The sequence below is a fragment of the Dreissena polymorpha genome, chromosome 5, assembly GCF_020536995.1.
Source record: "Dreissena polymorpha isolate Duluth1 chromosome 5, UMN_Dpol_1.0, whole genome shotgun sequence".
NCBI classification, from domain to species: domain Eukaryota; kingdom Metazoa; phylum Mollusca; class Bivalvia; order Myida; family Dreissenidae; genus Dreissena; species Dreissena polymorpha.
Window position 1 is genome coordinate 121498095 of NC_068359.1, and position 13598 is coordinate 121511692.

Sequence of the window (13598 nt, forward strand, 5' to 3'; positions counted from 1 at the left end):
CATTGGCCATAACATTTTCAATAAAAAAGATAGCAACTTGATATTTGGCATGCATGTGTATCTCATGAAGCTGCACATTTTGAGTGGTGGATGTTCAAGGTCAATGTCATCCTTCAAGGTCAAAAATCAAAATAAATAAATTCAAAGCGGCGTTCTCATGAAGCTGAACATTGTGAGTGGTGGAAGTTCAAGGTCAATGTCATCCTTCAAGGTCAAGGTAATCCTTCAAGGTCTAAGGTAAACAAAATATTCAAAGCGGCGTTCTCATGAAGCTGCACATTGTGAGTTGTGGAAGTTCAAGGTCAAGTGATCCTTCAAGGTCAATTTCAAGGTCATCCTTCAAGGTCAAAGGTATTTTTTTTAATTTCAAAGCGGCGTTCTCATGAAACTGGACATTTTTAGTGGTAGAAGTTCAAGGTCACGGTCATTCTTCAAGGTCAAAGGTAAAAAAAAAAATTCCAAGCGAAGCAATAAAAAGCTGCACATTTTTAGTGGTTGAAGTTCAAGGTCAAGGTCATCCTTCAAGGTCATTTTTTTAAATTTCAAAGCGGCGCAATAAAAAGCTGCACATTTTGACTGATGGAAGTTTATGGTCAAGGTCATCCTTTAAGGTGAAAGGTAAACAAATTTATTTCAAAGCGGCGCAATAGGGGGCATTGTGTTTCTGACGAACACATCTCTTGTTATAACTTCATTGAACTTTGATGCTGGTTTTGCAATTTTATTTCTACTCTTCTTGGACTTAACTGGGTAGGACTCTGATATGCAACAATATTTCTATCCTGAAGAATCGAATGACATTACACTGAATAAAAAACAGCTACTTGCATTTTCATTTGGGTTAAAGTGATATTATGGACATCTAACAGTTTATAGGCGTCTATCGCAAACGTTGTTTAGTTTTGGTGTTTTTACTTCATATACTCTTATATTTGTTAATGCTGCATCAACATACGAAAACAATATCCCGGAAAGAGAAAAGTAATGCATTTGAATATCAACCGTACTTTCGTTTGACAGCTGATCATGCATGTACAATGTGATACTAAATTTAGTTTTAGTGCAGATTCGTTCATACGACACAAAGACACACTTTTGTTTTACGGATCATTTCGGATTACAGGACTCACCAGTCACGTAAAATATCGAATATAAAATATATTTTTATAAACAACTGGTAGCAAGATGAGTTGCAGATAATTGGTCAGTAACCACAGTTTAACTATTTTGACCTGTTAAATCTTTTCAGCTCAATTCAACAGTTAAAAATGCCCATAATATAACTTTAAATTGTAATCATTATACTCACAAGTTAATATTTTATTAGATTATATTATTTGAATTTAGTACAATTCTAATCAGTTTTGTTTCTGCTGACTTTACAATTTCCAGTCCATAACTGTCGAATGTAAAAATATATTTGTTAATTTAATTCTCGAACATATACCAATCCGGGAGGTATACAGTAACTTGCAAGTCAGTCCTTCTATTTATGTTTTCGTGCGTTCGTTCGCCCGTCGATTATCGAGAATTACCAAAACTATTACGTTCCGTAGTGCATTAAACTACTTCATACACAGCTTTGATACGTGCATAGATTTTGACTTTGAACACCTAAACCACTAAACGCCTCACTAAAACCACATTGTGACATTGACCTTCATATGGACTGATATTAGTTCAGAAGCGCCAAACTTGTGGTAAATCCAAATACTGGCTGTGTGTTAAGTATAAATCGTTGTCGGAACTTGTTTTCTCTCCAATATGAACGCTCTTCTTAATTTTGAGCATCTTTGAAATGCATTTTAACATTCTCGATACATCTGCGAACAGCTTTATAGTTTTCTTCTTTTACCTAATAAAATAATGATACATTATTTAACCACAAATTGAAAATTGAGTGACGGATAGAAAATCATATTTAACACAACACACATATATTAATCATTACTTATTAAAAACTGTCCACTTAACGTTATACACTTGAACAATTCAGTGACACCATTAACGACACGAACAGACGCATAGAAAACTGCGAGTTTTCTTAATCCTTACGAAATGTTCAGCAATAAGGCACAGTCCGACTGCATATGCACGTGTTAAAAGTTATATATATATATATATATATATATATATATATATATATATATATATATATATAATATCCATTTTGTACATGTAGTGTGTGATCGTGTAATTCGATATACAATGTATTCTAATTTCAAACCAAATGGTACACTATCAAAGTGCATATCACTACCAGGTTTATATCTTTAACAGTATATAGCCTGTGATAGAACGGACATAGCTGTATACGCCACTCACATACAACTTTGTGCATATAGATTTATTTTGTTTGTTTAAGCTGAAAGCCACAGTTTGCGGAATAGATAGTTATTTCGCATAAAGATACTATAGCGAGAAATAAGCTTTACATAAATTCATTGAAACATATTTTTCTCACGGTTTATATTGAACACATGGTCAAATCGGTTTTGAATCGATAAAATAATATATAAATGATCATAAATACATGCAATAGGCGAAAATCATTGTAGCGTCGCGAGGTATGTGAATTATAATGCTATTAATAGCAATACTAGCATATGGAAGATAAATACATAGATTTAGCAAAAACGCAGAGTTGCAACTAAGTTTCCGTCTGTTACAGATGTATTTGCATGTGTTCTTACCTTCTCTCCGCTAAATTCCCCCGTATCCGCCTTTTTGTTTGTTTATGTTTGAATTAAACAGTCAGTCGAATAATGAATATAAGGTTGTTTTCGTACTTTACCGTACTCGACCCCAAAACAATAATCGCTATATTGTTTTACGATTCTGCCCATATATATAGGTATGACCGGGGACTGTACTAACAAGCTAACCGCCGTGCTTCTGAACATAACATTTAGGCTTAATATGTCAAGGTCACTGTAACTTAAAATATTAGAACAAACATTTTACCACTTAATAACTTGGGTTTGACTTGATAGATTGCAATGAATCTTATGCTTATGTAAAGGCCTAGCTTCTGACTTTTACAGGCTCAGTCGGATATAGGTCGGAGTCACTGTTGCAAGGAAACCCACCTTGCTCTATATATCTTGAGTGTGTAAGTAGATAAGCTTATCTGCACACTAAATTTGAGTTGAGATTCACAGGTCGTTTCTTGTTGTCTCATTATTTTCTTTGTCATCAAATAAACAACAGTGTAAAATATGTTTTAAGAACCAATATCAACCAGAAATAAAACATTAGGATGTTTTGCGATATGTTTGCACACATATTTTCTTTGCTGTTAGTCTACAATGAAATTAAGCTATAATATGAAAATATCTACATTAATGTAATGTAAAAACAAAACGTAAACAACACAGACAACATAGTAAAATTGTATCAAGTTATAAATATACGAGTTTCAATATCCGTTGCTTCACTCTTGTTTTGTATGCCCCAGATTGTATGATCGGGGGTATATTGTGTTTTGCCTGTCTGTCTGTCATTGTGTGTGTCTGTCTGTCTGTCCCAAAACTTAAACATTGGTCATAAGTTTTGAAATATTGAAAATAGATCGCATGGAGCTGCTAATTTTTAGTGTTGAAAGGTCAAGGTCAAGGTCATCCTTCAAGGTTAAGGGTAATTTTTTTTCTAAAATAGCTGTCATGCGGCTTCAAAGCGGCGCACTAGGGGGCATTGTGTTTCACAAACATTGATCTTGTTTTAATTTAATATAGATTATTTTGAGATGCCCAATCTGTTTCGAAACATAAGATTTAACTATCAAACTGGGCTTGCATATTGAAAAACGAACCGTGTCTACAATTATTATTAAAATAAACACATATAATATAGATTTTGTTATATTTTATTTTTTTAGTGCTAATCAAAAATTGAAACAGGACACTGATAAAGGAAAATAATAATTGTGCCAACAGTTTTATCGCCTTATTGAAGATATTTTCAATACCGTAAATATACTTGGAAAAAGTGGCGGAATATAAATTATACACACGTACACGTTGTGCTAGACTACAATGAATGTATAGTGTATACGGCCATTTATTTAATTATTTAAAAAACAATTACCTGTATTGCTATATATGTTGTATTAATGCAAATATTATTTTGACAGTGGCTTTTCTATCGCTCGAGTCTTCCGTTTCAAGTAGGGGTGAACACAACTTTAAGGAATATATGTAACTGAAAGAACGTTTGTCCTCATTAAACAGTGTTATTTCTGTGAAGGATGGAATTTTGACTGAAATACGAAAAGTATTTATTTTCTTAATAAAATTTATGCTTTTGGATATTGTTATTATACTAGTATCATGTAGTCTATTATTGTAGGAAGTGTTTTCCGTTTTTGACAGGCAGCTACGATCGTGCCTAACGTTATTTGACAAAAACATAAGAATGAATCGCGCACACGTTTGAAAAAAATGGAATTCTATATTTACACTTTGCTGTCTTATTTTGTAGTAAGATGATGATAAATATGACGCAAGTATATGGTATTATCTTGAAAATAAGATATATGCGTCCATTGTTATCAGCTAATACAAAATAGTATAAATGTGGTCCTGGCGAACATTTTGATTTTAAGCCGTATTCCTCAAACTTTAAAACGAGACAGATGCGATCGTTTTATTCATACGTATGTGAATAAACGAAATATGCATGGTTGTATAAAAGCCGTTTTATAATCGTAGTCAAAAACACGAAGTTTCATTTGAACAATTTAAAGAACAACACGTGACGTGTGTCCTCATCAAAGCGCTGTTAAAAAAACAGTGCAATTTGGGTCAACGACTAGTCTAAACGCACAGGCTTCCACTGCCACTCAATTAAATACTGTGTTTACACCGAATAATACAACTTCGTGTTTTATGATATTTATGAGCAATCGTATGACCACTTTAATGTCGTTTTAATACTGTCACATGTTTAATATGAAATGCAGAAAGTAGAGATTATTTGATCAGATGCTGGTTTATATGACATGAGCAAAATGAAAACGTAAGCATGAAAAAGCGAAACCGCCTTATGGCATCATACATGTTCAGGTCGAATTTCCGTTCGGAATTGATTAATCGCCAACTGTCAATCACAGTAACCAATCAGATTGCGTTTATCGCCGAAACATGGTCCGACAAAAAACGGAGAAACGGAATACGCAATTTATGTAAACTACGCTAAGTGTGCGCACCTATTGCTTATTTGATGAATTGTACGTGCAAAAGGAATCAGCGTCATGTTTAATAAATAACGTAGTAAGAAATTATGTTAGCCTTATCACTAAATTCTAAATCATTGGCAATAATGTATAAGAGGAAACGGGTTATGATTTGCGTGAAAAATATTGCTCTTATTGCAAACAGAAAACGTGTTTAATGTGGCATAATTTATATTGAGAACAAATGCCATACCAACATTGACGTCCATATTCTGATGATCATATGTTTTGGTAGTGTAACAAAGGCACGTGTGTTCAAATGAAAAATTAAATATGTACAACACGATATTCGGCGTTACATTAAAACTAGAACATTTCCTGTTGGCATTTGTAACAAAAGAAATCAAACCAAACAAATGATTACCTCTATCGCTTCCGAAACAATAAACGTACAGTTCACATATTCTGCGGATGAACTACTCGTATATCAATAAAACACAAAAGTCTATATTAAACACACTAATGGTACACAAATATTACATTCAATAATGAACTTTTTTCAAAGTCATTCTTAATAACGACATTTTAAGTAGTTCACTGAAATGTTTTCCATAGATTTTGGATGTTCAGTTGAATGCTATGATATAAAGATATCATTGAAAGCGCACGTGCGTGATTCTGACGTCACCGTCTATTCTCAGCCATGTTAACTTGCTCAGTGGTTGCATCCTGTGTTTGTATTCAAGAAGATGGTTGTTGTTCACTGCAACCTGCAAAACAAGGGATATGAATACATGTTTGTCAACGCTCTTAGCAGTACAGAATTACATAATATCCAAAGTTATTTATTTGAGGAAAAAGCAAATGAAACCTGTACAAAATCTTAAATGCTATAATGTTTAACATTATCTGCATAACCTGTTAAACGAATAATGATATCCAAGAAGCATTATCAGAAAATATGTTTTGTTTTATCGCCATCCACTGATATTTAATTTATTTCAAGAGACTCGTTCATTGTTGGTCAAGAAATGATATAGTACATTGTATGTAATGTTCAAACAAGCAAATTAACATCTTTTGTACAAATATACAAAATACATGTTTGTTTATTAATTATCAAAATTGAAATAAAACAACAACAATAATGCGTATGCTACTAACTCATTTATTGTTACTTAAGCAAAAATTTGTTTAGCCAACAAAGCAAATTATTTTTCTTCTAGAAGACTCGGGCTAAACTCAATTGGCTCTTTCATCGTCACTACAATCAATTTAAACCAATTCAATATTAATAGTTGTGGTAGTTATTAAACAAGTGTTTAAACAAATGCCATACATACTATGGACATATCGCATATACAATTTAGGCCATGTTTATGTTTGTTTAGTGACACTGTTTTATACACGTATTTTAACATATGTTTTTAATTTCAATGAACACAAGTGAGAACTGTTCTGCACCATGTAGCGCGGCTTCTTCCAGATGATATCTTTTTCGGTGCCATGACTGCGTGTTTTTGTTTAATAATTGTTTATGAATAGAAAAGATGTCTTTGTATGTATATTTTAAAGTATCGGTGAGTGATATGTTACTTTTCTTAAACACATCAATATCGAATGGTGACAAAGGTTTCATTCCTGGTGTCTATTTGTTGTCATTATTTATGAAGGAAAATGACAACTGAACGATTGAATAACAAATATTGAATTACATGTACCTGAAACATTTAAATGCAACCATATGCAACAAACACACACCTTATAGCCTTGATTCTCCACGAGGAATATCATCTCGAAAACGGTATTGGAAACCAAGGGGAAATAACTGATAAGCGCTTTTCTTTCCCCCAGCTATTGCTCGTCTTGGTGTTGCGAACGACCACGTTATGGTTCTCACCGAAGTTGAACCGAAAGTCGCAGTGGAAGGCAATGTCCGGCCCGTTCGGTGCGCTCTCGAAGTTTACGGTGAACCTGATGTAAAGTTAATCCTGGATTTGTATTTGTTATGTATATAAATTTATTAAAAATGAATACATATAAACCGACTTGGATTAGGATGAGGGGTACCGCTTATAAATATCATACTGTTAATACTGTAACGATTGTCAGGAAAACTACATATTAACCTGCTGGGATTAGGATGAGGGATACTGCTTATAAAGATCATTTTGCCAGCATGGACGGATCCCATGTTGTACACGAGCGGTATGGACTGCAATATATATGAACATATTTCACAAATATCCAAGAGATGCACATGATACAATATTTATTAGAAAAGCACTTATATAAAAGGTTTTTAAAATTACAATAATGGTAATGACTAAGATGAACACTTTGTATATAATCATAAAGGTTGTTTTCATTCAAATGCACATATGTGACCAATTCTATGAGTCTACATTACATTTATACACTTGAAGGCTCATCAAGACCATAGACGTAACTTGTATTATTATTGACATGGCGCTACTATGAACTAATCGATAGATACCCGTGCTGAGATATGAAAAATATATAAGTATATACGCACCGGATTGAGGATTGACCCGCCAAGTCCAGTTGGAATACCTGGGTATGCAGGGGCCTGAAACAGAAAACTTAGTAAGGTTTATCGAATAGGGTTTAATATTTAATATATAATAAGACAATATGCATAAACGACATATTTCAGTCAATTTTAATTAGTAACAGTCGCTAAGAACGTATGTGATGAAGTTTGGAATAAGTTACGATAGGGCGTTTTAAAACGATACAAAATAAGTTCGATATGTTTTCTTTGAACCGATGTATTTTGTTTAACATGTGTAGGAGCCAAGTTCAATGAGTCCTAACATGCGATTTATGTAATTGATACGGACATATCGATTTTGCCTTTCGTGACTAGCAATGTTTTATTATTTAAAACAGGTTTAACTCATTAAGAATGTTACTAATTTAAATCAAATTACAAGTATAACATTTTTTTTGTTTTATTGTTATTAAACAATGGTTGAAATTCCTGTTCGGAACGAGCTCCTGAAAGTGTGGATCTCACAATATTGTCATAACCTGATATATTGTGTAAAGTGTTTTATACGTCAAAATGATTTGTTCTCTCATCAAGGAGACACCAATAGCAGCGACAAGCACGCATCTTGATCGTTAATATATATATTTGCCAGTCATAATGTCATATTGCTTCTAAACATTTTCATTGAAAATATTGTTCAAACTGTATGGGATTCCAGGCGGTCATCAATTTAATTAAAACAACCTGATAATGCATCTGCTCACTCATCTCTGAGGTACCACTTTGCGTCGACGCTTTAACGGAAAGAGAGCCGTGGTAGTGAACGTAATATTTAGCGTATATGATAGTCTCTCACCGGATAGTCTTGATATTTGGCATGCATGTGTATCTCATGAAGCTGCACATTTTGAGTGGTGGATGTTCAAGGTCAATGTCATCCTTCAAGGTCAAAAATCAAAATAAATAAATTCAAAGCGGCGTTCTCATGAAGCTGAACATTGTGAGTGGTGGAAGTTCAAGGTCAAGGTCATCCTTCAAGGTCAAGGTAATCCTTCAAGGTCTAAGGTAAACAAAATATTCAAAGCGGCGTTCTCATGAAGCTGCACATTGTGAGTTGTGGAAGTTCAAGGTCAAGTGATCCTTCAAGGTCAATTTCAAGGTCATCCTTCAAGGTAAAAGGTATTTTTTTTAATTTCAAAGCGGCGTTCTCATGAAACTGGACATTTTTAGTGGTAGAAGTTCAAGGTCAAGGTCATTCTTCAAGGTCAAAGGTAAAAAAAAAAATTCCAAGCGAAGCAATAAAAAGCTGCACATTTTTAGTGGTTGAAGTTCAAGGTCAAGGTCATCCTTCAAGGTCATTTTTTTTAATTTCAAAGCGGCGCAATAAAAAGCTGCACATTTTGACTGATGGAAGTTTAAGGTCAAGGTCATCCTTTAAGGTGAAAGGTAAACAAATTTATTTCAAAGCGGCGTAATAGGGGGCATTGTGTTTCTGACGAACACATCTCTTGTTATAACTTCATTGAACTTTGATGCTGGTTTTGCAATTTTATTTCTACTCTTCTTGGACTTAACTGGGTAGGACTCTGATATGCAACAATATTTCTATCCTGAAGAATCGAATGACATTACACTGAATAAAAAACAGCTACTTGCATTTTCATTTGGGTTAAAGTGATATTATGGACATCTAACAGTTTATAGGCGTCTATCGCAAACGTTGTTTAGTTTTGGTGTTTTTACTTCATATACTCTTATATTTGTTAATGCTGCATCAACATACGAAAACAATATCCCGGAAAGAGAAAAGTAATGCATTTGAATATCAACCGTACTTTCGTTTGACAGCTGATCATGCATGTACAATGTGATACTAAATTTAGTTTTAGTGCAGATTCGTTCATACGACACAAAGACACACTTTTGTTTTACGGATCATTTCGGATTACAGGACTCACCAGTCACGTAAAATATCGAATATAAAATATATTTTTATAAACAACTGGTAGCAAGATGAGTTGCAGATAATTGGTCAGTAACCACAGTTTAACTATTTTGACCTGTTAAATCTTTTCAGCTCAATTCAACAGTTAAAAACGCACATAATATAACTTTAAATTGTAATCATTATACTCACAAGTTAATATTTTATTAGATTATATTATTTGAATTTAGTACAATTCTAATCAGTTTTGTTTCTGCTGACTTTACAATTTCCAGTCCATAACTGTCGAATGTAAAAATATATTTGTTAATTTAATTCTCGAACATATACCAATCCGGGAGGTATACAGTAACTTGCAAGTCAGTCCTTCTATTTATGTTTTCGTGCGTTCGTTCGCCCGTCGATTATCGAGAATTACCAAAACTATTACGTTCCGTAGTGCATTAAACTACTTCATACACAGCTTTGATACGTGCATAGATTTTGACTTTGAACACCTAAACCACTAAACGCCTCACTAAAACCACATTGTGACATTGACCTTCATATGGACTGATATTAGTTCAGAGGCGCCAAACTTGTGGTAAATCCAAATATTGGCTGTGTGTTAAGTATAAATCGTTGTCGGGACTTGTTTTCTCTCCAATATGAACGCTCTTCTTAATTTCGAGCATCTTTGAAATGCATTTTAACATTCTCGATACATCTGCGAACAGCTTTATAGTTTTCTTCTTTTACCTAATAAAATAATGATACATTATTTAACCACAAATTGAAAATTGAGTGACGGATAGAAAATCATATTTAACACAACACACATATATTAATCATTACTTATTAAAAACTGTCCACTTAACGTTATACACTTAAACAATTCAGTGACAACATTAACGACACGAACAGACGCATAGAAAACTGCGAGTTTTCTTAATCCTTACGAAATGTTCAGCAATAAGGCACAGTCCGACTGCATATGCACGTGTTAAAAGTTATATATATATATTATATATATATATATATATATATATAATATCCATTTTGTACATGTAGTGTGTGATCGTGTAATTCGATATACAATGTATTCTAATTTCAAACCAAATGGTACACTATCAAAGTGCATATCACTACCAGGTTTATATCTTTAACAGTATATAGCCTGTGATAGAACGGACATAGCTGTATACGCCACTCACATACAACTTTGTGCATATAGATTTATTTTGTTTGTTTAAGCTGAAAGCCACAGTTTGCGGAATAGATAGTTATTTCGCATATAGATACTATATCGAGAAATAAACTTTACATAAATTCATTGAAACATATTTTTCTCACGGTTTATATTGAACACATGGTCAAATCGGTTTTGAATCGATAAAATAATATATAAATGATCATAAATACATGCAATAGGCGAAAATCATTGTAGCGTCGCGAGGTATGTGAATTATAATGCTATTAATAGCAATACTAGCATATGGAATATAAATACATAGATTTAGCAAAAACGCAGAGTTGCAACTAAGTTTCCGTCTGTTACAGATGTATTTGCATGTGTTCTTACCTTCTCTCCGCTAAATTCCCCCGTATCCGCCTTTTTGTTTGTTTATGTTTGAATTAAACAGTCAGTCGAATAATGAATATAAGGTTGTTTTCGTACTTTACCGTACTCGACCCCAAAACAATAATCGCTATATTGTTTTACGATTCTGCCCATATATATAGGTATGACCGGGGACTGTACTAACAAGCTAACCGCCGTGCTTCTGAACATAACATTTAGGCTTAATATGTCAAGGTCACTGTAACTTAAAATATTAGAACAAACATTTTACCACTTAATAACTTGGGTTTGACTTGATAGATTGCAATGAATCTTATGCTTATGTAAAGGCCTAGCTTCTGACTTTTACAGGCCCAGTCGGATATAGGTCGGAGTCACTGTTGCAAGGAAACCCACCTTGCTCTATATATCTTGAGTGTGTAAGTAGATAAGCTTATCTGCACACTAAATTTGAGTTGAGATTCACAGGTCGTTTCTTGTTGTCTCATTATTTTCTTTGTCATCAAATAAACAACAGTGTAAAATATGTTTTAAGAACCAATATCAACCAGAAATAAAACATTAGGATGTTTTGCGATATGTTTGCACACATATTTTCTTTGCTGTTAGTCTACAATGAAATTAAGCTATAATATGAAAATATCTACATTAATGTAATGTTAAAACAAAACGTAAACAACACAGACAACATAGTAAAATTGTATCAAGTTATAAATATACGAGTTTCAATATCCGTTGCTTGACTCTTGTTTTGTATGCCCCAGATTGTATGATCGGGGGTATATTGTGTTTTGCCTGTCTGTCTGTCATTGTGTGTGTCTGTCTGTCTGTCCCAAAACTTAAACATTGGTCATAAGTTTTGAAATATTGAAAATAGATCGCATGGAGCTGCTAATTTTTAGTGTTGAAAGGTCAAGGTCAAGGTCATCCTTCAAGGTTAAGGGTAATTTTTTTTCTAAAATAGCTGTCATGCGGCTTCAAAGCGGCGCACTAGGGGGCATTGTGTTTCACAAACATTGATCTTGTTTTAATTTAATATAGATTATTTTGAGATGCCCAATCTGTTTCGAAACATAAGATTTAACTATCAAACTGGGCTTGCATATTGAAAAACGAACCATGTCTACAATCATTATTAAAATAAACACATATAATATAGATTTTGTTATATTTTATTTTTTTAGTGCTAATCAAAAATTGAAACAGGACACTGATAAAGGAAAATAATAATTGTGCCAACAGTTTTATCGCCTTATTGAAGATATTTTCAATACCGTAAATATACTTGGAAAAAGTGGCGGAATATAAATTATACACACGTACACGTTGTGCTAGACTACAATGAATGTATAGTGTATACGGCCATTTATTTAATTATTTAAAAAACAATTACCTGTATTGCTATATATGTTGTATTAATGCAAATATTATTTTGACAGTGGCTTTTCTATCGCTCGAGTCTTCCGTTTCAAGTAGGGGTGAACACAACTTTAAGGAATATATGTAACTGAAAGAACGTTTGTCCTCATTAAACAGTGTTATTTCTGTGAAGGATGGAATTTTGACTGAAATACGAAAAGTATTTATTTTCTTAATAAAATTTATGCTTTTGGATATTGTTATTATACTAGTATCATGTAGTCTATTATTGTAGGAAGTGTTTTCCGTTTTTGACAGGCAGCTACGATCGTGCCTAACGTTATTTGACAAAAACATAAGAATGAATCGCGCACACGTTTGAAAAAAATGGAATTCTATATTTACACTTTGCTGTCTTATTTTGTAGTAAGATGATGATAAATATGACGCAAGTATATGGTATTATCTTGAAAATAAGATATATGCGTCCATTGTTATCAGCTAATACAAAATAGTATAAATGTGGTCCTGGCGAACATTTTGATTTTAAGCCGTATTCCTCAAACTTTAAAACGAGACAGATGCGATCGTTTTATTCATACGTATGTGAATAAACGAAATATGCATGGTTGTATAAAAGCCGCTTTATAATCGTAGTCAAAAACACGAAGTTTCATTTGAACAATTTAAAGAACAACACGTGACGTGTGTCCTCATCAAAGCGCTGTTAAAAAAACAGTGCAATTTGGGTCAACGACTAGTCTAAACGCACAGGCTTCCACTGCCACTCAATTAAATACTGCGTTTACACCGAATAATACAACTTCGTGTTTTATGATATTTATGAGCAATCGTATGACCACTTTAATGTCGTTTTAATACTGTCACATGTTTAATATGAAATGCAGAAAGTAGAGATTATTTGATCAGATGCTGGTTTATATGACATGAGCAAAATGATAACGTAAGCATGAAAAAGCGAAACCGCCTTATGGCATCATACATGTTCAGGTCGAATTTCCGTTCGGAATTGATTAATCGCCAA

At 33.3% G+C, this 13598-nt stretch overlaps 1 long non-coding RNA gene across 1 annotated transcript; it reads right to left on the reverse strand.

The window, feature by feature from the left end:
- Nucleotides 1–3495: 3495 nt before the first annotated feature.
- Nucleotides 3496–7821, reverse strand: LOC127880577 (uncharacterized). Its single transcript, XR_008049631.1, has 4 exons — nt 7710–7821; nt 7303–7388; nt 6935–7147; nt 3496–5943 (listed from the first exon to the last, which is right to left on the reverse strand). It is a non-coding gene; the product is annotated as an uncharacterized LOC127880577 (long non-coding RNA).
- Between the last annotated feature and the right edge of the window lie 5777 nt (nt 7822–13598).